Below are 23,307 nucleotides of genomic sequence, written 5' to 3' on the forward strand. Positions count from 1 at the left end.
CCCCGGGGCGCGCGGCGGGGGCGGGACTTCCGGCTGGCGCCGCCTGCGAAGAGCTCGGCGGCAGGCAGAGACGCGGGTGGCCAGCGATGGCCGCGGAGGGGGCCATCTGTGGCCTGGCCCACGGAGGCCGACGGGAGGCGGCGGCCGAAGAGCCGCTCCCCTTGTCCTGGGCATGGTGCGTGTCTCGCGCCTGTTTATCCCGCCGCCGCCTTGGCCGCCGTCACCAATCTGCAAGGTAGGAACGGTCAGCGCGCCTGGGCTGCGGTGACAGAACTGGGGTTCGAATCCCGGCCCCGACGTTTCCGCACTACGTGCCGTTGGGTTGGGGTTACGTCACCTCGCCCGGACTCAGTTTCCTTATCTGGTGTAGTGAGGAGGCGGACCTGGGGACGTGGTCAGTGTTCCATCTGTGTTGATTATTAGAGCTAACGGGTGCCCAGAGGCTCAGCGTAACGTCCGTTCATTAAAATTTAATTGACCGCCTACTATGTGCCGATCACTGTATCGTCAGCGAACAGGTGAAAATACCTGCCTCTATTTGGCTGACATTCTAGACTGACGCTGTCCATGAGAAATGTAGTGTTAGTTGCTCAGTCTTGTCTGACTCTGTGACCTCATGGACTGTAGCCCTCCAGTCTCCTCCGCCCATGGGGATTCTCCAGGCAAGAATACTGCAGTGGCTTACCATTTCTTTTCTTCGGGGGATCGAACCCGGGTCTCCTGCATTGCACGCAGATTCTTTACCGTCTGAGCCACCAGGGAAGCCCATGAGAAATTTAAGGCAACCACAAATGTTAGCCATATGCATAATTTAAAATTTCTAGTAGCCGTGTTAAAAAAAAAAAAAGAAAGAAACAGGTGATGTTAATTTTAATAAAGGATCTTATTTAACCCAATTTATGTCCAAAATGCTGTTTCAGCCTGTAGCCAATGTAAAAATGTATGAGATATTTTTACGTTATTTTTTTTTCTTTTTTTTTCTTTTCTCTATATGCCTTTGAAATTTTGTATGTCTTTTACACTCAGAGCACACCTGGAGTTGGACTGGCTGTGTTTCAAGGGCTCAAGAGCCGTGGTTACCAACGACTACAGCATTGAACCACATAGTACTAGATGGGTAGTCAGGAAAGAAATTAAGTGGATTCCACAGCAAGTGGTAAGACTGAAAAGTAAATTGGGCATGGGGTATGTGGGGTGGGGGTGGGGGTTGCAGTTTGAAAGAGGGCTGTCAGGAAGGTTGAGAAGGTAAGATTTGCAGAAGGACCCGAAGGAGTCAAGAACACTGAACAAACAATCATGCTGTTTATTGTTTTGTGCAGTGTTGTCCGACAGAACACTCTGTGCTCATGGGCATTTTTTTTTAATCAATACTGCCAAATTTAATAGCCACGAGCTCTATGTGGCTCCTGGGCCCTTGACATGTAGCTGGTAGCACTAAAGAACTGAGCATTTAATGAACTTAATTTTTGTTGTTGTTGTTGTTCAGCTGCTAAGTTGTGTCCGACTCTTTGCAACCCCTGTGACTGCAGCACACCACTCTTCCTTGTCCATCATTATCTTCTGGAGTTTGCTCAAACTTATGTCCATTGAGTCAGTGATATTATCTAACCATCTCGTCCTCTGCCACGCCCTTCTCCTTTTGCCTTTAATCTTTCCTAGCATCAGTCTTTTCCAGTGAAATCTGCTCTTCACATCAGGTGGCCAAAGTATTGGAGCTTCATGGATTGTAGCTTTGTTGTGGTCAAGGGGCTTGCATTAACTCAATAAAGCTTTGAGCTATGCTGTGCAGGGCCACCCAAGATGGATGGGTCATAGTGGAAAGTTCTGACAAAACGAGGAGGGAATGACAAACCACTCCAGTTTTCTTGCCACAAGAACTCCATTGATTTAATTTTTACTTAATTTAAATTTTGTCATGTAGAGCTCATGGCTTCCATGGTGGATGGCATAGATTTCGTAGAATGGTGACAAGTGCAGTGCTCTGAATTGAGCTATGCTGCTGCTGCTGCCGCTGCTAAGTCGCTTCAGTCGTGTCCGACTCTGTGCGACCCCATAGACAGCAGCCCACCGGGCTCCCCCATCCCTGGGATTCTCCAGGCAAGAACACTGGAGTGGGTTGCCATTTCCTTCTCCAGTCCATGAAAGTGAAAAGTGAAAGTGAAGTCGCTCAGCCGTGTCTGACTCTTAACAACCCCATGGACTGCAGCCTACCAGGCTCCTCTGTCCGTGGGATTTTCCAGGCAAGAGTACTGGAGTGGGGTGCCATTGCCTTCTCCAGAATTGAGCTATAACTCATGCTAAATGCTTTATGTTGGTCCTACGGAGTGCTCACAATAGCAATGTAAGAAGAGAGCTATAGTCATTGTCACCATGATGATTAATGAAGTATTGTGATCATTCATCTATGCTTTATCATTGCTATCATTCGTAGACTTTACTTTTTTTTTTACTTTACTTTTTAGAAGAATTTTAGATTTACAGAAATATTGCACAGAAAACAGTTACCTTTTTACCCACATCCAGTTTCCTGTATTTGTAACATCTTTCATTAGTAGGATACATTTGTTATACTTAATGAACCATGACTGATAGATTCTTGTCAAACCTAGTTCATGTTTTGATTTCCTTTGTTTTTACCTAATGTCCTTTTTGTCTTCCAGAATCTCATCTAGGATACCACATTACACTTAGTTATCTTCTCTCTCTAAAAAGAGATAGATAATTGATATATAACATTGCATTGGTTTTGGGGTATACAGCATAATGATTTGATGCATGTGTATATTACATAATGATCACCATAATAAGATGGTTAAAGATTAACATCCATCACCACAGTTAGATTTTTTTCCTCTTGTGATGAGAACTTTTAAGATCCAGTCTCTTAGTTGTCCTGTCTCTTTAGTCTCCTTTTAGCTTTGGCAGGTTCTCTGACTTTGCTTGATTTTGATAATCTTAATTGTTCTGAGAGACCTGGTCAAATATTTGGTAGGATACTCCTCTATTGGCATTTGTCTGGTATATTTCTTGTGGTAATCCTGGAATGATGGGTTTGAGGGAGGAAGACCAAAGAGATAAAGGGCCATTTCCATCATGCCATGTCAAGGATACATACAATTGGGGACTTCCTTGGTGGTCCAGTGGTTAGGACACTGTTCCCCCCAATTCAGGGGGCCTGGGTTTGATCCCTGGTCAGGGAACTAAAATCCCACAGGTGGAGCAGTGAGGCCAAAATAAAAGAAAGTAAGAGAATTCTTTTTTTAAAAAAGGATATGTACTATCAACTTTATGCATGTTGATATTGGCCTTCATCACCTGGTTGACTTAGTATTTGTCAGGTTTCTCCATTGTAAAGTGACTTTTCCCCTTTTCCTTTGGAAGGAAGTCACTATATGCAGCCCACATAGAGAGTGGACATGTGTGTTCTCCTTAAGGGTGGATATCTACATAAATTACTTGGAATCCTTCTGCATGAAAGGCTTACCTCTTCTCCCCCTGTTTATTAGTTTATCCAGTCATTTAATTAGATCAGTATAGCTTCCTGAGTATTTATTTATACTCTGGATTATAACCAATACTACTTTATTTTGTTGCTCAAATTGCTCCAGCATTGGCCACTGGGAGCCCTTTCAGTTGGCTCCTTTGTTTTGTTTTTAATTTATTTATTTTTGGCTGTGTTGGGTCTTCATTGCAGGCTTTTCTCTAGTTGCAACACACAGACTTCTTATTGCAGTGACTTCTCTTGTCCTGGAGCACAGGCTCTAGGGTGTGCGGCCTTCAGTACTTAGGGCTTAATAGTTGAGGCTCTAGAGGCTTAGCTGCTCCTTGGCATTTGGGATCTTCCCAAACCAGGGGTCCAACCCATGTCTCCTGCATTGGCAGTCAGATTCTTTTCCACTGGACCACCAGGGAAGCCCACCTTTGGTTTTTGACACACTCCTATCAATGTGTTTTGGTGGTTTTTTTTTTTTTTTTTTTTTTTAGCTTGTTTGATTTTTCTGGGGGACTTCCTTACTTTCTAGCACTGCAAGATGCTGCAGGTTCTTCTCATGTGTATTTCCTGATCCCAATCTTAGAAGCAGCCGTTTCTCCGAGTGTGGTTCCTCTGATTAGAGAATGGTATTAGAAACCAAGATCTGAACACTAGGAGTGCTTGTTGCTAGTGCGATGCTGTTTCATTTAGGTCGTCAGTGCTTTGCAGTCATCTGTGATTCAGTGGGTCTGGGCACTCAGCCCTGGGGATGCGTACAACGACCCGATGTGCATCCACCCTCACAGAGCTCAGAGTCAGCCTGCGAGGACAGGCTTAGGAGGGGAGCTCTGACACTCAATCGCTGTGCAACCTCAGGCGAGTTGTTTAATTTCTCTGAACTTCAGCCTCCCCTTCCACGAAGTGGGGTGCTTACGATACTTTATGAGGGCACCATGAGAATGAAATGAAATCACTCACTTTCAGAATCTCTGAAGTAGAACCTGGTATCAAGTGCTTATTAATTGTAAGAAGAAATGACACAAATAATTTCAACCTGCAGAGGTCCAGAGTGGCAGCGAAGCGTGTAACAGGTAGACCTGACTTCACCCAGGGGCAGCCAGGGGAGGCTTGCCCAGTCAGTAGGGTGAGTCACCAGGCGAAGGGGAGCAGGACGATTCAGGCAGCAGGAGCAGCAAGCACAAAGGCCCTGAGGTCCACAGGAGCGTGGCGCACTGAGGAAAGGCCAGTGACTCATGGGATTGAAAGGGGCACGACACACAGGGCTTGACTGGCCATGGCAAGCTGAGACCCTGTCCTAAGCGCAAGGGAGGTGACTTGTCCAGGTGCACATGTCTAGTAAGGACAGGCATTTGAGTCCAGCCTGCCTGATCTCAGAGATCTTTATTTCCCTGATCTGATCCTGAGATAGGAATTCTTTGTTTTGTTTTTTAGTAAGAAGCATAGTTTTGGTTCTTAGGGGTCAGGGTTAGAGTACATTCCAGCCACTGAAATTCCTGATTGTTCTTATTGTGCCTCGAAGCACATGCTCTCAGGGTCCATGTGATTAGGATGACTCCGTTTGGGTTCCTGCTCGTGAGGACCTTGCTGCTGCAAGAAAGAAGAGGACATGTAGACAGCAAGCCCAGCCAGTGTGACAAGGGCCAGGCCCAGAGAGCCGTCTTTCCTGAGGGCAGCGCTGGGCTGGAAGGCAGCAGGAGCCAGGGTCTGCCAGCCAGAGGAGGGGGAGATGGGGCTTCCACACATGGACCAGCTGGAGCACAGGTGCAGCTTTGCCCGTGAGGAGGGTCCAGGAAGCAGTAGGTGTCTCAAGGAAAGAAGATGACGAGATAGGACTGTCAGGGTGTCTGTCTCTGGCTGTCAAGGGCCCTAGAGAGTCAGGCAGAGAAGTTGGGATTTCATCCTGCAGATGAGGAGCCAGCTGACTGCAGCCTAATTCCACCCACACCTTTTTTTTACACAGCCTGTGAGCTACAAATGATGTTTACATTTTTATTTTACTTATCTTATTTAATTTTTTGGCTGCACCACAGGGCACGTGGGATCTTAGTTCCCCAACCAGGGAACCTGTGTCCCCTGCATTGGAAGCATGGGAAATCTTATATTTCTAAATGGTTGGAAAAAAAACAAAAGAATAACATTTTGTGACATGGGAAAGTGCAACTTCAGCATCCATCATGTTTGCTGGTCCCATGCCCACGCCCATCATCTGTGTGTGGCCCATGGCCGCTTTCAGGTTGCAGGAGCAGACACAGACTTGCTCAGATTGGGGAGGGGGGGCTCTACACTTCTGCCGTCACTGATCTGAAATTCTTAACCTTGTGAATGAAGGAGCCCCATATTTTTATCTTGCATTGAGCTCTGAAAATTGTGCAGTCTTGGCAATAGAGACCAGATGGCCCACAAAGCCTAAAAGATTTACTGCGGGGCCCTTTTCAGAAAAAGTAGGCTGGTCTTGCTGTGGTGGGCAGAATACCAGCGGTCTCTACGACCCTGTGAAGATGTCCCCTTACCTAGGAGAAGGGACTCTGCAGATGGGATTAAGTTGAGGATCTGGAGATGGGCAGGCAATCGTGGGTTATCTGTATGAGACCAACATCATCACAGAGATTCTTATGAGAGGGAGGCAGGAGGGACAGAGAAGATGTGACACTACAAAGAGAGGACAGTGATGCCATTGATGTCTCTGAGGTTGGAGGAGGTGGCCACGAGCCACAGAATGCGGACGGCCTCTAGTGGCCAGAAAACTGATTCTCTCCTCCAACTTCCAGGACGGCAGCCTTGCCAGTGCCTTGATCTTAGCCCGATAAGACTGACTTTGGACTTGTGACTGCCAGGACTGTCGAATGATAAATGTGCCTTGCTTTAAGCCACCAAGGTTGTGGTAACTTAATAGAGCAGTCACAGGGCCCCGGTGCTCCTGCCATAAGCAATGGGCAGCTGAAAGAATCTTTCAGCCAGAGAGAATTTTTTATTTTTTTTTTTAAATATATGTAGTTTTTGATGTGGACCAGTTTTTTAAAAGTCTTTATTAAACTTGTTACAGTATTGCTTCTGTTTTATGATTTGGTTTTCTGGCCACAAAGCATGTGGGATCTTAGCTCCCAGAGCAGGGGTCAAACCTGTGCCTCCTGCAGTAGAAGTGTGGTGTTTTAACCGCTGGACCACCAGAGAAGTCCCTAGCCAAAGAGCATTTTAAATGAGACACTTAAAGTGATTCTTTGCTGATTTGTTAGAAGGAGGGCCCCAGAGGCAATCATGGAATGCATACTTCAGAAGAGGGGGTGGTTCAAAAGAGTGGGTGGGGGCTATGAAGACAGCCCTGGGGAGAGCTGAGGGAGCTGGTGTAGGGCAGGATGTGGAGAGGAGGATTCCTAGTGTCTTAGAAGTGGGATCACCAGGACTTGGAGACAGTCAGGTGTGGGCAAGGCGGTAGCCCAGTTATTAGGCACAGCAATGGGGAAGCCGTAACACCTGGACCACTTTCAGGGCTCACAGTGTGGGTGGGGGCTATTTTGGGGACATAGAAGTGAGTTTAGGGACTTCCCTGGTGGTCCAGTGGTTGAGACTCCGTGCTTCCAGTGCAGTGGGCACAGTTTTCATCCCCGGTCGTAGAACTAAGATCCCACTTGCCTCATAGCTCAGACAAAAAAGAAAAGTAATAGGTTTTGTTGTCAGGGCAGCCATTCACTGGTCAGCCCCCAAACAGAGCTGAAGCATTGAAGCGGATCACCCATCCTGAGGATAGAAGCCTGGCAGCCTGGCCACACCTAAAGGGCCTTACAGCAGTGGAGCTCTTTGGGGGCCAAACTTCAGTCTGATTCCATTACTAGTGCTGAGTCAGTGAGTGATGGAAAAAACCAGGAAGCTATATCGACTTCTCTGTGGACGGTTGAGTTTGTTTTCAGTGGGCAACCCCATTGGAGTTCATGGCCCTGATTACTCCAGAGTTGGAGGAATGGGTAGCCAGGGGTTCCTTCCAGGCGCGGGTCCCCCGTGCTTCCTGCTCGTACACATTTCTGACCGAGAGAACCTGACCTGGAGCGGGCACAGAGCTTACATCCAGGAACTGCCATGTGATAACCTCCCGAGCCTCTGTTTATTTGTAAAAGATGAGGGACACTGCCACCTCGAGGACACACATTGAGCAGGGCAGCTGAGGCCCAGGGCGACCACCCTGGCACAGGCCCACAAAGGAGATTCTATGCTCAATGCCTGGGAGAACAGGAAGGGAGGAGTCCCCTGCTCATCTGCAAGGCAAGCTCCCCACACACCACGGCGCAAGATCACATGGGTCAGTGACCTGAGTGAGCTTGGTGAGTGCTGGTTCCCAGAATTACCTTTCTACCTTTCTAGATCTGACCCATGCCTCTTCCACTGGGCATTCTTCCAGCAAGAGCAGCAGTGGCATTTTATCTCCCATCGTATCAAAGGTTAGAACAGGCCCTGTGACTCCAATTCCGAGGGTCACTATTGACAGTGATCACTTTCACTTCTCCTGTCACTTCACCCACCTCATTCCTGCCAGTGACCGGGAAGTAGCCACTGTGTCACTTTTTTTCATTTTTAAGATTTCTATTTTCCTTTAAATCCAGCTGTTATTTTTCATGCCGTATGGGTTCTCCTTGACCTGTCTCTACATGTTTTACATGTATCTGTTGGGCTTTTTGCAGTACTTCTTTAAAAAAAAATTAAGCAGAAATTCAGTAGTTTCCAGTATATCCACAAAGTTGCACAAACCTCCCCACCACCTTATTCCAGCACATTTTGATCACTCCAGAAAGGAAGCCCAGGACTTCCCTGGTAGTCCAGTAGCTAAGACTCCAAGCTCCCAATGCATCGGGCCCAGGGTTTGATCCCTGGTCAGAGAATGAGATTTCCACATGCTGCAACTAAAGATCCTACACGCCACAACTAAGATCTGGTGCAGCCAAATAAAAAATTAATTTTTTTAAAGGAACCCCCATGCCCTTTGGGCTTCCCGGGTGGCTCAGACAGTGGCATATACCACTGGCGTATAGTGCAGGAGATCTGAGTTTGATCCCTGCGTCAGGAAGATCCCCTGGAAGAGGAAATGGCAGCCCACTCCAGTATTCTTGCCTGGAGAATCCCATGGACAGAGAGTCTGGCGGGCTATAGACCGTGGGGTTGTAAAGAGTTGGATACAACTGAGTGACTAACATCATTCATTCATGTCCTTTTGCAGTCCCTCCCCCAGCCCCTGGCAACCACTAGTCCATTTTCTGACTGCATGAATTTGCCTGTTCTGATCACTTTATATGAATAGACTCATACAATATGTGGCCTTTTGTGTCTGAACATCATGTCTTCAAAGCTTGTTTCTGTTGTAGCGTGATTTAGTGCCTCATTCATTTTCAGGGCTGAATGATATTCCACGGTGTGTGGCTGGACCACATGTTGATCCATTCATCCATTGATGGACATTTTGGGGGCTGTTTCTACCTTGTGGCTTCAGTGAATCATGCTGCTGTGAACATTTGTAGACTAGTTTCTGATGGGATGTATGTTATCATTTCTCTTGGGTAGATATCTAGGACTAGAGTGGCTGGCTGACAGAGTAACTTTATGAAAAACTGTCAGACTGTTTTCCTCAATCTTTTCTTTGTAAATGAGTTGGAGACTTCATGCCTGTCAGTCATTGGCAGGTGCTTAGTTGGCTGTGACCGTTCTCCAGCCCTGCTCCTCGTCCAGCATCCCATGGGAAGCAGGCAGGGCCCCTTGGGTTTGCCAAGGTGCCTCCCACCTGCCCCAATGTGCAGGGGCAAGGGTCCCAAGGGTGAGCCCATTACGGGCCTCTGCCCCACCCTGTAACTCCCACATTCCATGTAGCAGGAAACCCTCAAACCACCCAGCTCCCCAGATGAAAAGTTCAAAAGCACTGCCAGCAGCATCTCTGGGAGCCCTCCACACAGGGTAACCTCTGATCGTGCGTGGTTAAGAGTGAGTTGTACCAGGGGAACAAGCCAGGTGTGTTATCAGCTATTAAAAGCTCACACAAATCGATAAGAACTCAAGGAGCAAAGATCAGAAACAGTTCACCAGGGAAGAAAGAGTCGACAAACCTCAGAACAGCCCTTGGGTGAGGGCTGATTAAGGCGAAGACCATTCTAGTGCTGCCAGAACCTGGACACTGGCTCCTCAGGGTGGTAGCTGGGGTTACCAGAAAATTACAAAACCTTCAGAAGCTACTTCCCCAGCATCTTACGAGGTTCATGGTCTGACCCTGTGGTTAAACCACCACCAAGTGTCCTGAGCCCCCAGTGGAAGGGCTGTTCTTACAGCCTTTAAAGAGTGAAAGGTTGGCAGTGATCTGAATGCCCAGTGTTGGCGGCTGGCTTGGGAACTGCTCTAGAACCGGGCAGGAGGCCTGCGACCACGTGGAGTAAGCGCGCCTCCTGAGTGTGGGCCAAGCCCTGTGCGGAGGCAGTTTCATCCTCATCATAAGCCTCTGAGTTGGGTCCTGTTAGATGGACTGAGCAGAATGCAGATGAGAGCAGGGTGGGGGCTGGGGAGATGGTTTGCATGGATCACTCTGGGGAAGGAGTACCCAGCTGCGGTGGGGGGTTGTGGGTTCACTGTGGCATCTTTGGGGTGTTACTTCTATCCCTCCATCCAGCCAGGGTCCAGCGGCTTAAGATGCTTGAGCATGGAGGGGAGTGGGCATCCTCAGTGGTATGGTTAAAATGAGGGCTTCAGGGACTTCCCTGGCAGCCCAGTGGTTAAGGCTTTGTGCTTGCTATGCAGGGTACACAGGTTCGATCTTTGGTCTAGGAACTTGGATCCCACATGCCAAAAGAAACTTTTTTAATTAAAAAATAAAATAAAAAAAATATTGGCACTTCTCTGGTGTCCAGTGGCTAAGACTCCATGCTTACAATGCAGGGCCCAGGTTTAATCCTTAGTTAGGGAACTAGATTCCCACATGCCACGACTGAGTTCTCATGCTGCAACAAAGATCGGAGATCCCGCATGCTGCAACTAAGACCTGGTGTGGCCAAATAAATATAAATAAATACCGAAGTGATGGCTTCAGGTTCACATGGGAGAGGGAGGAAACAGGGCCCATGTTCACCTTGTTCCCACCCCGTCCCCAGGCACCCGGTGATGGGCTGTTGCCTTCCTCAAGGGCGCCCTGCGAGTGTGAGTTTACTGGGGCTGCCAAAACAAAGCACAGGCCAGGGCTTAAGCAACAGAAACTCACTTCCTCAGTCCTGGAGGCAGGAAGTCCAAGATCAAGGTTGGCTTCATTCTGAGGCCTCTCTCCTTAGCTTGCAGATGGCCGTCTTCTCCCCGCATCCTCAATGTGGCCTTCCCTCTGTGTCCCTAATTTCCCCACCATAAAAAGACACCAGTCAAACTGGATTAGGGCCCACCCTCACAACCTCGTATTTAACTCCAATACCTCTTTAAAGGTCCTAAAACCAAAGATTTAGGTAAAGGCTTCAACATACGGATTTTAGGGAGGACAGAGTTCAGCCTGGGGAGCATGTGATTCTGCCATAACCACCCTGGGTGTGGGCGGGGAGCTCGGATGACCCCCATCTCATACCGACACTGCCCAGTCTTCCACAGGTCATGGGAATTCTGGGGTATGGGCTCCCTATTTTCTGGTGGATAGAGCAGACCTGGAGCTCCAGTGGGAAGATGGGAAGCCAGGTCTCAGGAGTCCAGCCTCAGAGGCTGGTCAGTGGGGCGGGGATAGGGGGGCTGGTTCATCTCCCCAGACCAGCCCCTGCTTTCCCCCAGGAGTAGGGATTTTCCTGGACTCCCCCTAGGAAGTCCCCCTGAACACGCGCTCGCCACCCCCGCCTCCGCTTCTCCGAGCCGTCGTGCTGACGCACTGGGCCTTTTTTTACCCAGGTCCCCGCAGCCCTCTGCCCCTGCAACCTCTGGTCCTTTCTCCCACAAGCGCAATCACTAGGCCTGTTCCAGCACACGGTCTGGTTAAGTGAAAGTGAGAGTCATTCAGTCACGTCCAACTCTTTGCGACCCCGTGGACTATACAGTCCATGGAATTCTCCAGGCCAGAATACTGGAGTGGGTAGCCTTTCCCTTCTCTAGGGGATCTTCCCAACCCAGGGATCAAACCCAGGTCTCCCACATTGCAAATGGATTCTTTACCAGCTGAGCCACAAGCAGTCAGCAAACGCAAGCCCTGCCGCCCCCCCTCATCTCCAGCACCCAGTAGGTGTCAAAGTTCTGCTGACCTAGTGAACCAGCAGTCAACCTCTCAAGGGCCCACGGCAGTAAGACACCAGCCCAGGCTTACCGTGTCTTGGCAGAGCCCACCCTGTCCCCATCCTCCCCCAATCAGGCCACCCAAACTGGGGTCCTCTCTGCAGTGTGTGAGATGGGCACCCACTCCTGCCCTGACCCAAGGAGGACCTGTCAGACTCCAGGGGCCCATAGTTAAGGGATGTTACCAACCTGAGCACAGCCGGGTGGGGGGGTGGCAATAAGGAGCTGGAGGGGGCACCCCAGCCCCAACTCACCCCTCCTCCTGTCAAAAGCCCCATCACCTCCTGTCCGCTGTGCCGTGGGTGAACTGGCTCGTTCCCCATCCGGTGACCGATCCAGCATCCTCAGCACACTGCCTGCCTCCCTGCCCTTCCCGGTGCAGCAGGGACCAAAGGCCTGAGCAGATCGGGGCTGGCTGGAGGGTGGGGAGTGACGGGGGGTGGGGAGGAAGCACTGCTCCCCAGCTCTGTGTCCCTCTCACTCGCCGGGCCTCACATTCCAGAGTTAGGAGTGTTCAACCCTCACATGGGCTTCTGATCCAGGGCGGGCCAAGGGTCAGGAGGAACCAGAAACTGCTTTTCCCTAGAAAGGTGAGGCAGGGGTAGACAGGCCAAAGGTTACTGAATAGAAACCCTCCATGGGGGGAGAAGGGGAGAAGCTCCTCTGGGTCTGGACAGACAGGACCAGAAAGTGGCCACAGCAGGGCTCCTCCCTGACACTGGGTCCAGAGGAGTCTTCCTGGTGGAGAGGACCATGCCTTGTAGCATCTGTAGCAGCATCTCTGCCTCCTCAGCCGCCCCCCGCCCACAACTGTGACAACGTCTTCTCTGTCCAGACTTGGGCAGGTGGCCTCTCCACTGGCTTCCTGTGCTCAGGTTAAGGGCCCTCAGGTCACATCTGGGTCAGGTATTCAGGGAGCCTGCTGTTTTATGTGTCTGGTTCCCTCTGCCTGTTGTTCTCTGTTCCCCCACCCACCCTCCCTTCCTGCCGCCTTCCAGAACTGAGCCTGATCTCGGGTGACCTCAGCCTGCAGCAGCTTGAAGCAGGATTTCAGTTCCCAGCCAGAGGATGAAGTCTGGCTCAGCAGTGAGAACACTGAATCCTAGCCACCAGTGCACCAAGGACCAGTGGCCGCTGACAAGACCCTGCCCATCAGCGGTGCAGAAACGAATTTTCACATAGAGACAGAAAGTAGTGAAACAAGTGAAGTGCTTATTAGGAGGAAAAAGGGATACATGTGGATACACACACAGGTGGGCTTGGAGAGAGACTCACGCCCTTGTGCTAATTTGAATCACTTTTGTAGGGCATTCTTCTGGGTTTCCTCTGGCCAGTCATCTTGCTTTGTCTGGTTCTGAGCCCATATTGGGTGATCTCAGTGTCCTCCTGTGTGTGCGTGCACATCTCTTAGCCAAGATGGATTCCAGCAAAGAGGCCTATGGGTAGGCTGACATCACTTACTACGAAGTGGTGCCTTCTCTCTTTTGACATCCAAGGAGCCATTCTGTGCATGCATAGTTGGGAAGGTCTCCTTGATTTTGAAAATGAGGAATGTGTGGTCTTTTACTTGGACAGGGCCCAGCTTCTCTCTTGCTTCTGCTATTCTGGAGTTTCAGTCCACCAGGGACAAACTCTGGCTGCTCAGCCTGGGGCCCATCCGTCTCCTGCCTCAAGTCTGCACATCACTTCCCCTGAGGGGTGTTCCCTGCCCTCCCTTAGGAGTTTGCCCCCCATGAGTGCTGTGGGAGGCAACAGAATTCCCTTCCCCCAGGATGTCATGTCCTGATGCCCAGAACCTGGGGATACATGATACTGCACAGCAAGGAGACTCTCAGGTTGGTCAAGTTGAGGCTCTGGACATGAGAGGTGATCCTGCACTATCAGGATGGGCCAGCGTTAATCACAGGGGTTCTTATGAAAGGGAGGCAGGAGGGTGCAGGTCAGAGAAGGAGATGTGATGACAGAAACAGAGGTCAGAGACAGGTTAGGAGAGGTCACACTGCTGGGTTTGAAGATGGAGGAAGGGGCCACAAGCCAAGGGATGCAGGTAGCTGTGAGAAACTTGGAAAAGGCCTGGAAACTGATTCTCCATGAGAGCCTTCCAGAAGGAACTGCCCTGTCAGCACCTTGATTCCAGGACTTCCACCCCTGCTGTGACTTAGGAGAATACTGGGAGTCAAGGCTAGGGTGGACCAGACCTTCTCAGGCTTAGAACACTGGGATGGAGAAACAGACACAATGACCAGTTTTTTTCTGCAAATTAAGAAAGTTATGCACATAAAGCCCCCAAAGTCACAATCTTTGCTTCTCATAGCTGACTTTGAAAGGCTTCCCATGTTCTCCAACATGTCCTTGGCCAATTCTTTTCCCTTCTCGCTAGGAGAAGACTTTTCTGATTTTTACAGCCAACCTCAAAGGGAAACAGTATGGACCTTCCAGAAGCAGAAGATATTAAGAAGAGGTGGCAAGAATACACAGAAGAACTATACCAAAAAGATCTTAATGGCCCAGATAACCATGATGGTGTGATCACACCTAGAGCCAGACATTCTGGAATGTGAAGTCAAGTGGGCCTTAAGTATCATCACCACAAACAAAGCTAGTAGAGGTGATGGAATTCCAGCTGAGCTATTTCACTTCCTAAAACACGATGCTATTAAAGTGCTGCACTCAATATGCCAGCAAATTTGGAAAACTCAGCAATGGCCACCGGACTGGAAAAGGTCAGTTTTCATTCCAATCCAGAGAAAGGCAATGCCAAAGAATGTTCAAACTACCGCAAAATTGCACTCATCTCACACACTAGCAAGTTCAGTTCAGTTAGGTTGCTCAGTTGTGTCCGACTCTTTGAAACCCCATGGACTTCAGTAAGCCAGGCTTCCCTGTCCATCACCACCTCCACTCAAAATCATGTCCATTGAGTCTGTGATGCCATCCAACAATCTCATCCTCTGTTGTCCCCTTCTCCTCCTGCCTTCAATCTTTCCCAGCATCAGGGTCTTTTCCAGTGAGTTGGTTCTTCGAATCAGGTGGCCAAAGGATTGGAATTTCAGCTTCAGCATCAGTCCTTCCAATGACAATTCAGGACTAATTTCCTTTAGGATGGACTGGTTGGATCTCCTTGCTGTCCAAGGGACTCTTAAGAGTCTTCTCCAACACCACAGTTCAAAAGCATCAATTCTTCGGCGTTCAGCTTTCTTTATGGTCCAACTCTCACATCCATACATGACTACTGGAGAAACCAAAGCTTTGACTAGATGGAACTTTGTTGGCAAAGTAATGTCTCTGCATTTTAATGTGCTGTCTAGGTTGATCATAACTTTTCTTCCAAGGAGCAAGCATCTTTTAATCTCATGGCTGCAGTCACCATCTGCAGTGATTTTGGAGCCCCAAAAAAATAAAGTCTGTCACTGTTTCCAGTGTTTCCCCATCTATTTACCATGAAGTGACAGGACCAGATGCCATGATCTTAGTTTTCTGAATATTGAGTTTTAAGCCAACTTTTTCACTCTTTTCTATCACTTTCATCAAGAGGCTCTTTAGTTCTTTTTTGCTTTCTGCCATAAGTGTGGTGTCATCTGCATATCTGAGATTATTGATATTTTTCCTGGCAATCTTGATTACAGCTTGTGCTTCATCCAGTCCAGCATTTCTCATGATGTACTCTGCATATAAGTTAAATAAGCAGTGTGACAATATACAGCCTTGATGTACTCCTTTCCTGATTCAGAACCAATTTGTGGTTCCATGTCCGGTTCTAACTGTTGCTTCTTGACCTGCATACAGATTTCTCAGGAGGCAGGTCAGGTGGTCTGGTCATCTCTTTAAGAATTTTTCACAGTTTGTTGTGATCCACACAATCAAAGACTTTGGCATAGTCAATAAAGCAGAAGTAGATGTTTTTCTGGAACTCTCTCGCTTTTTTGATCATCCATCGGATGTTGCTAGCAAAGTAATGCTCGAAATTCTCCAAGCCTGGCTAACAACAGTACATGAACTGAGAACTTCCAGATGTTCAAGCTGGATTTAGAAAAGGCAGAGGTAGTTGCCAACATCCGCTGGATCATAGAAAAAGCAAGAGTTCCAGAAAAACATCTACTTCTGCTTTATTGACTATGCCAAAGCCTTTGTGTGGATCACAACAAACTGTGAAAAATTCTTAAAGAGATGAGAATACCAGACCACCTGACCTGCCTCCTGAGAAATCTGTATGCAGGTAAAGAAGCAACAGATAGAACTGGACATGGAACAACACACTGGTTCCAAATTGGGAAAGGAGTACTTCAAGGCTGTATATTGTCACACTGCTTATTTAACTTATGTGCAGAGTATATCATGCAAAATGCTGGGCTGGATGAAGCACAAGCTGTAATCAAGATTGCCAGGAGAAACATCAATAATCTCAGATATGCAGATGACACCACCCTTATGGCAGAAAGCGAAAAAGAACTAAAGAGTCTCTTGAGGAAAGTGAAAGAGAAGAGTGAAAAAGCTGGCTTAAAACTCGACACTCAAAAAACAAAGATCATGGCATCTGATCCCATTACTTCATGGCAAATAGATGGGGAAAAAATGGAAACAGTGACAGACTATTTTCCTGGGCTCCAAAATCACTGCAGATGGTGACTGCAGCCATGAAATTAAAAGATGCTTGCTCCTTGCAAGAAAAGCTATGACAAACCTAGGCAACATATTAAAAAGCAAAGACAAAGGTCAAGAGGCCACTGTTTACTTTGCTGACAAAGGTCTATCCAGTCAAAGCTATGGTTTTTTTCCAGTAGTCATGTATGGATGTGAGAGTTGGACTATAAAGAAAGCTGAGTGCTGAAAAATTGATGCTTTTGAACTGTGGTGTTGGAGAAGACTCTTGAGAGTCCCTTGGACAGCAAGGAGATCCAACCAGTCAATCCTAGAGGAAATCAGTCCTGAATATTCATTGGAAGGACTGATGCTGAAGCTGAAACTCCAATCCTTTGGCCACCTGATTCGAAGAACTGACTCACTGGAAAAGACCCTGATGCTGGGAAAGATTGAAGGCAGGAGGAGAAGGGGACAACAGAGGATGAGATTGTTGGATGGCATCACAGACTCAATGGACATGATTTTGAGTAAGCTCCAGAAGCTGGTGATGGACAGGGAAGCCTGGCGTGTTGCAGTCTATGGGGTTGCAAAGGGTCTGACACGACTGAGCGACTGAACTTACTTACTTCAAAGGGAAAGCGAGTCTTGAGTTGCAGAAGTTCACAGCCAAACAGACATATGATCTTTGAGGCACATCGAAGCCTCTGTCAGCAGCTAGAATCCCAACACAGTGTTTGTGTGGCCTCAGCCCTTTCCAAAAGGGACCAGGGCCGAAAACTTGGGAAAACGCTCTTGACACAGCGATGACGATCGACACAAAATGGGTTGTGTCTCTGAAGCCAAAGGAGGCGACAGTCTTAGGGGAGGGGTGGCAAGGGGCCACTGTTAGGCTTCAGTGGGAGCCAGGGCAGGAGTCCAAGAGTGGGAGGTGATGGGGGGCAGTGAGGCAGGAGAGTGAGAGACACCAGAGAGACTTGAAGGCCGTCCTTGGCATTCATCCACTGCCAAAAAGGAGTTACTGTGAAACAGGCAAGAGGGGATGACAGGTGATGAGAGAGGTGATGAGCATTCTCATCATGGGTTTTATTTTCTGGGTCTTATAATGTTTTAACATCTGCCAGCCTTGCTGATCTGGGACAGACTGCCCTTAGAGCAATCCCTAGAGAGAGCAGGTAACTGGGAGCGAGCCTTTCAGATGCAGGGCAACCAATCCAGAGCTCAGACTCCAGCCAACTCTGTTGTCAGGCTCTCACACTCCTGGGAAGCAAAATCCCCCTTCCTTAGTTCCCCCAGGGAGAGGTATACCAGACAACCAGGGAGAGCCTCTCCACCCCTGGGGCCAGCCAAGAGTGTTCAAACTGGCCAGCCCCAAATCTCTTACCCTGCCTGGCTTGGCCTTCCCCAGGGAAGCCACAAGAAAGGCTCGTGCCCTGCTTTCTCCTTGCTCCTTCTGTCTGCCTACTGACCCTGGTGCTTCCCCAAGTTTCCCCGCATGGTGTGTTATGCCCCCTCCTCTTGGGATCTATGAGCAGCAAACTGTCTTCTCTATAATTTTTTAAAATATTAATCAGCTTTTGGTTGTGCTGGGTCTTTGATGCCATGCACGGGCTTTATTTAGTTGCAGCAAGCAGGGGCTACTCATCGTTGCAGTGCACAGGCTTCTCATTGCTGTGGCTTCTCTTGATGCACAGAGCATGGGCCCTAGGCACACCGGCTTCAGTAATTACCACTCACGGGCTCTAGAGCACAGGCTCAGTAGTTGTAACATGTGGGCTTAGTTGCTCCTCAACATGTCGGATCTTCCCAGACTAGGGACAGAACCCATGTCCCCGACATTGGCAGACAGATTTTTAACTACTGGATCACCAGGGAAGTCCCCCTTATTGTGATTTCCCTGGGAAGGGTTGAGTGAGGCTGGGTAAGCAGGCTTAGGACTAGCTAGTTTGAATCATTTCAGCAGGCCCTGGGGTGACCCGGGCTGGAGAATAGTGACCCTGAGTGCGGGAGCCTGATAGAGGAGGGGGTTAGGATATAAGCTGTGGACTGGCTGGTTTGCATATGAAAGGTGCCTTTGAAAGGAAGCCATTTACTGTCTCTGGGAATCTGCTAGCCCTAGGAGAGGTAGTACCTTCAGGATCAGCAAGTTCCCAGCTGTCAAAACATCAGAATAAAAGAGACATGCTGGGAGCCTAGAGGGTTTTTTAAAGCAGTGAAATATTCTGTATAACACCATAATGGTGGATACGTCATTATACATTTTGTCCAAACATGTAGAATGTACAAGGGCTTCCCAGGTGGCGGTCGTGGTAAAGAATCCACCTGCCAATGCAGATGCAAGTTTGATCCTTTGGTTGGGAAGATCCCCTGGAGGAGGGCGTGGTAACCCATTCTCCTATCCTTGCCTGGAAAATCCCATGGACAGAGGAGCCTGGTGGGCTACAGTCCATGAGGCCGCAAAGAGTCGGACACGACTGGAGTGACTGAGCACATGGAATGTACAACAGCAGGCGTGAACCCGAATGCAGACTCTGGACTTTGGATGATGGTGATGGTAGGATGGTAGTGGTCATTGTAGGTTCATTGCCAGTAACAAACACACCTCTGAGATGTAGGCTGTTGATAATGTGGGGCAGGGGATGTATGGGAAATCTCTGTACCTTCTCTTCAATTTTGCTGGGAAAATTAAACTGCCCTTTAAAAAAATATCAATAGAAAATGAAAGAAAAGAAGCAATGTAAAATTTTGAATTGACTGTGATCTGTGGCTGGAAATGCAGTGTCCAATAAGACAGACACCAGCCACATGTGGCTATTCAGCACTTGAAGTGTACTGAAATTTTTCAATAAGCCATGTTTTGAACACTTATTATGCAAAAAAGGGAAAATATCTCATAAGTCATTTTTTTGATTGCATGTTGAAATGATATTATCTTGGCTTGTTGTTGTTGTTTAGTCGCTAAGTCATGTCTCTTTTGCAACCCCATGAACTGTAGCCCGCCAGGCTCCTTCTGTCCATGGGATTTCCCCAGGCAGGAATACTGGAGTGGGTTGCCATTCCTCCTCCAGGGGATCTTTCCAACCCAGAGATCAAACCTGCATCTCCTGCATTGGCAGGTGGATTCTTTACCACTGAGCCACCAGGGAAGCCCATTATCTTGGATAGATAGGGTTAAACAAAATACATTACTTAAAAAAAAAAAAAAAAAGACATGCATAATACAGTTCCCAAAAAGTATATGTGTAATGAAGGAGTCAGACCTCAACTTGGAATCTGGCTGCCACTTACTTAGTCAGGTAACTTAACCTCTCTGGACCTCAGATGATTGTTTTTTTCCCCTGTCCAGTGGGGATAAATATTAATCCCATAGCATTTTCTGTCACCTCAAGCCACTCTCTGTAGAGGAGGCTAACCCACCCCCAGCATCTTCCTGCCACCTCCAGATTTGAAACAGTGATGCTTGTATCCAAGGATCTTGCTTCATAACTTGCTACCTGTCTGCTCTGCACTGCTTACCCAGGGCACCCAACCTAGTGCCTGGCATACAGTAGGTGCTCACCACCTGTTTGTTGAATGAATAACAAATGGCCCCAAACAGGTGTTTAATGAGGATCAGTGACATTGCCGTCGCCTTTCCTGGCTAGGAGACATCTGCTTGCTCACTCCAGTCACCCCTGAGAATGTGGTTGGTATATAACAGGTGCCCAGATAACTGTGTGGAAGGGCTGAGTGGAGCTCAGCATCCTCAAAGTGAAAATTGCTCATTTGTATTCAATTCTGCGACCCCATGGAATTCTCCAGGCCAGAATACTGGAGTGGGTAGCCTTTCCCTTCTCCAAGCAATCTTTCCAACCCAGGGATCGAACCCAGGTCCCCAGCATTGCAGGTGGATTCTTTACCAGCTGAGCCACAAGGGAAGCCCAAGAATACTGAAGTAGGTAGCCTATCCCTTCTCCAGCAGATTTTCCTGATCCAGGAATCGAACTGGGGTCTCCTGCATTGCAGGCAGTTTCTTTACCAACTGAGCTATCAGGGAAGCCCCAGCATCTTCAAAGAGGGACTCATACCCCTATGGGACCCTCTCCTCAGGACTCAACGCCCTCCCTTTCCACATCACCCCTGCCCCAGCTGGCCCAGCCCCCGCATGTTCAGTAGGTGCAGGAGAAACACAAGGATTGAGGCCACGACCAGTGGTGGTAGCCTGAGTTCCCTGCGCAGGTCCCCTGGAACACAGGCAGCTGGTCAGTCCGGGGAGGGAAGCCCTTCAAATCTGACTTTGCAGGAGGCAGGCCAACCACACGGGGAACACAGTAAAATGGGTCACACAGGGAACTAAGTCCCTGAAAGTCAGGCCAGAGGCTTGCAAGCCATCCTTTAAAAAAAAAAAATAGCACTTTTCCTTCCTTCCTCCAGTTGCCTAGCAACCACTGTGCATCTGGACCAGAGTGAGAGGCAGCTGGGTACAACAGCAGCCCAGGCCTGGCAGACAGGATACCCAGGGTCTGGTGTGTGGAGTCAGGATGGTGGGGGGTGGGGTGGGGATGGCATCCCAGTGGCTTCTCTCAGAGGCCACCTGAACCAGGACCTGGAGGTACCAGAGGTTCAGGAGGGCGGTAGGCAGCATGGGGCGGTAGAGGTGGAGGTGTGATGCAAGAGCAACTGCAGGAGGCCCGCCACCCAGGATCCTTCCTGATGAGCCCCAGGTCTCTGTTCAGTGGCCTTCCCCCATTAGTAGATGTCCCCCTTTCTTCACAGTATTTAAGAAATAAAAGTCGGGTTTTCCTGGCCAAAGAATAAAAAATAAAAAGGGTGAAAAAGGGCCTCTCAGACCCTGTCTCCTTCTCTGTAATATTTGTCAACTGTTATGAGCACCTGGGAGGTCCTCCAGCAGAGAAATGAGAGCGAGCCAGGTACCCAGAACCCCCCAGAGGAGCTCACTCCAAAGGCAGTGGTTGGTATTTCCCCTCACCCAGCCACCTGGCTGCCCCATTCTGCAGTATGGCCATCCGAGAGGTGCGCTGAGCTGTGCCCCTGCCCCCTTCCCCTCACCCTGCATTGCATCCTGCCCTGCAGGCCCTGGGGTGTGGTCAGTCCCTGAATTTGGCTCAGCTGCAGGCTGGCGGTGACCCACAACGGCCTCATGCTCAGAGCTCGGGGCTGGGGAGCAGGAGGCGGCTTTGTCCTCTGCACTGTGTTCACACATGCGGAGAAGAGGGTCCCCTCCCTGGAGACAGTTGACCCTGACCACCTCCAGGAGCTGCGGGAACACAGGCCTCCGCTTTGTCACCTGAGCCCTGACCGTGGAGGTCTGGCCCCACAATCAGCAACTGCAGTCCTCCGAACTCCAGGTCTCCACCCAGGGCCCTTAGTCCTGAAGCATCTTGTCCGCCGCTCAGACACTTGAGTGCAAAAACCCCTGCCTGCCCTGCGTGCTGGCTCCTCAGAGCCCTTGCTCCCTTTTAAAGCTGCTGGTGGGACTAACTGTGAGCGGCGGGGAGGTGGGCTTGCTCACCGGGGACCTCCGCCACTACTGGGTAACGCCACGTCTTGGCCGCTGCCCGCCGACCGGGCAGGCAGGGACGGTGGGCCTTAGCGGGGAGGCTGGTCCCGGCCCGCCACGCCGCGTCCCCAAGCCCGCAGCCACGCGGAACCGCGTCCTGGACCAGCCTCACCTACTCCAGGAGCGGCTACCACCGGCGCAGGACCGCTGGGCTCCCGGCCGGTGAGTCCGTAAGCACCGCCCTGGTCTCAGCCCGTCAGAAAGCTCCGCCCCGACGCTCAGTGTCTTTCATCAAGGCCCGGCCCCTGCGCCAAGCCTCACCCATTTAGCCACGCGACCGGGCCCAGGGAGAGGGTGCGCCCCCGCCCCCCCCCCCCCGCCCGCCCCAGGGCATCCTGGTGGAGCTGGAGAGATGAGAAAGGGGTAGAGAATGTCATAAATGCCCCGAATGGTCTACAGCTAAGGAATATAAAAAGTTACAGACGTGACGTTACCGCTGTGAGGTTTCTGCAGCGTCCCCTTCCCCGCTACCTGCTGCTCCTCCACCCCCGCGGCCCCCACCCTCACCCCTCTGTTCCAGCTGGACCACGCTGACCCTAGAAAAAAAGAAACTCCTTCTAGGTTGGGTGCCTGCTGGCGTGGTTACCTGGAGCTCCCGCTTTTCTCCCAAAACCAGAACATTATTGTGATCCTTATTCGCAAGATAATATTCGGGAAAATTTAAGTTGCATATATTGCACTGTTAAAGAAATATATATATATAGAGAGAGACAGAGACAGGGAAGCCATTGTGGCTAATACATGAGTTAGCTTGAATTTTATTATTCTTCTTCTTCTTTTTAGGCCATGGCTCTCAGCTTGAGGGGATCTGAGATTCCTCACCAAGGATCGAACCCCAGGTCCCCTGCATTGAGAGCGTGGTGGCTTAACCACTGGACCACCAGGGAGGTCCCCTGTTAACTTAAATTGGATGCTAGCTAAAAAAGCCTGTTTGTGGCCTATCAACCTACATTGTACATCTGCTTTAATTATTAAAGAAGAGGACACTGGCCAGAAGTCAAGGATGTCCATGTCCAAAATAAAGGTTAAAGTCCTTCCCGGGATGCCAGCGCTGGTCCTCCTTTGATAATAAGACTCGCTTCACAGGTGCCAAGGTCATACTGACTTGCCTCAAACGAGCTGGTCTGTTCTGAGACCTTGAAGAAATGTCTCCCTGAATTGTTTAACATTCTTTGTTCTGACAAGATACAAAACTGTGCTGAAAACCCTGCTTCTTTGGAGCAGTTTCACAGAGTAACCTGGGAAGCAGGCTTCTGGGCTAGCCCTCAGTCTGGCTCAAATAAAATTCTTTTCTTAATATCGTTTTTTTTTTTTTTTTTGCATGAGACATTACCCATTGAAAGTGTACCATTCCATGCTGTTTACTATATTCACAGAGTCCCTCCACCACCACCACCATCTAATTTCAGAGCGAAAAGAA

The 23,307-nt window shown here is 49.3% G+C and overlaps 2 long non-coding RNA genes across 3 annotated transcripts; one reads left to right on the plus strand and one right to left on the minus strand.

The window, feature by feature from the left end:
• The first annotated feature begins 44 nt into the window (after nucleotides 1–44).
• Nucleotides 45–23,172, plus strand: LOC133062009 (uncharacterized). Its single transcript, XR_009694084.1, has 3 exons — nucleotides 45–235; nucleotides 1,027–1,156; nucleotides 22,671–23,172. It is a non-coding gene; the product is annotated as an uncharacterized LOC133062009 (long non-coding RNA).
• On the minus strand, nucleotides 1,184–12,075 carry LOC133062010 (uncharacterized). 2 transcript variants are annotated; one of them, XR_009694085.1, is made up of 3 exons: nucleotides 11,939–12,075; nucleotides 10,713–10,834; nucleotides 1,184–5,080 (listed from the first exon to the last, which is right to left on the minus strand). It is a non-coding gene; the product is annotated as an uncharacterized LOC133062010 (long non-coding RNA). The 2 variants fall into 2 exon arrangements; XR_009694086.1 differs by lacking the exon at nucleotides 1,184–5,080 and adding an exon at nucleotides 10,258–10,496.
• Nucleotides 23,173–23,307: the final 135 nt, after the last annotated feature.

This window comes from Dama dama, chromosome 9 (assembly GCF_033118175.1).
Source record: "Dama dama isolate Ldn47 chromosome 9, ASM3311817v1, whole genome shotgun sequence".
Classification (NCBI taxonomy): Eukaryota; Metazoa; Chordata; class Mammalia; order Artiodactyla; family Cervidae; genus Dama; species Dama dama.